At 41.3% G+C, this 1,246-nt stretch overlaps 1 long non-coding RNA gene across 1 annotated transcript in view; it reads left to right on the top strand.

Moving 5' to 3' along the window:
* Positions 1-866: 866 nt before the first annotated feature.
* LOC114903558 overlaps positions 867-1,246 on the top strand; it is a 94,707-nt gene continuing 94,327 nt past the window's right edge. Inside the window, exon 1 of the long non-coding RNA XR_003795746.1 lies at positions 867-1,178. This is a non-coding gene — a long non-coding RNA (uncharacterized LOC114903558). The remainder of the gene's footprint in view (positions 1,179-1,246) is intronic.

The following is a 1,246-nucleotide window of genomic DNA, read 5'->3' as shown; positions in this document are numbered from 1 at the left end:
AAAAAAAAAGAATGGGGGACCGGCATGGATTCCAAAAGAAAAGAGCTCTGCCAAATAGCAGGATGAGAAGAATATTCAGGTTGACTCAATGGCCAAGATTTACAAGTGTATAAATGAGTTTAATTTTTAAGTGGCCTTCAGTGTACACATCCATATTGGTGATATAACAGAAAGAAACTGGTATTTGGAAAATTCACTCATCTATTTTATTCTCTCTCAAGAGCTAATTCTGAAGTTTGCATTTTACCCCTGGCTACATGTAATGATTAGATAAACTAGATAACTGTTAAATCTCTAAGGTAATTGTTAAATCTGAGCTAGGATAAAATGTGATTGTAGGGGATCTGCCCTGGCCATGTTCTCTACTGATCTGTTGCTCTTTTCTTTGGGGCCATGCAAAGTAAGATGGGGAGAAATGTTGAGGGAGAAGGATAATGGTATATGAGGAGCACTCCTTAGAAGTTTGAACTCACTGGGTTGTAGATTTAGATATAGATTCAGAGACTTCCCCTCCCCCAAATCATGGACCTGTGATAAGAGTTAATAGGTGCTACTGCCTAGGGTATTCTCTTTCTTAGGGCACTCATGGAACTAAACAACGATGCAGACATGAAAAAAGGAATTTTATTTTAATTTCAAACCCATTGTATGAATTTCTTTCCTAGAACACATATATAATCTGGTTGAGGCATAAATTGAGAGACTGGGAAACGACAGTCTTCCATTGAACTTTTGCCACAGTTAAATCACATGAGGTTAAACAAGAGTTAATTTAACATAATTCATAGGAAAAGGCAAATGCTGAATTTGTAAGCATTTCTCCAAAGGTGTGAATATTGCAGTACCCAACCCACCGAAAACAAAATCAAAAGCCCTTTATTCATACTAGTGGGTGTGTTTAGCTCTAGGTACCCAATGTCAGCCTGGCCTTTGTAATGGAATTGAATGCTTCTGCCCCAGTCATTACAAAGCTCCCATCTCAGTGCAGGACAGTGAGGAGTCGGGCGTGAGTCTTGCTGATGGCTTGTCTTTCCCAAAGCATGTTTTGTGGAACAGACCTTTAGGGCTGCAGTTTCCTGCACAAATCTTGGCCTCCGTATTTTCTCCTGCAGTCTGGTTTCTGGTTTGGATGCGCTCAGATGACCGGCGTCTCCTGGCTCGCTAACACCCCACAGGAGGTAAGTGTATAAAAGGCCAGAGGCCACGGTTGTTCATGGGAGGAGGACTACCTGGCAAAGGTGGGTGG

Source organism: Monodon monoceros, unplaced genomic scaffold (assembly GCF_005190385.1).
Source record: "Monodon monoceros isolate NGI ecotype Baffin Bay Population unplaced genomic scaffold, NGI_Narwhal_1 Super_Scaffold_21, whole genome shotgun sequence".
Lineage (NCBI taxonomy): Eukaryota > Metazoa > Chordata > Mammalia > Artiodactyla > Monodontidae > Monodon > Monodon monoceros.
This window is presented reverse-complemented; position numbering and strand designations above follow the sequence as displayed.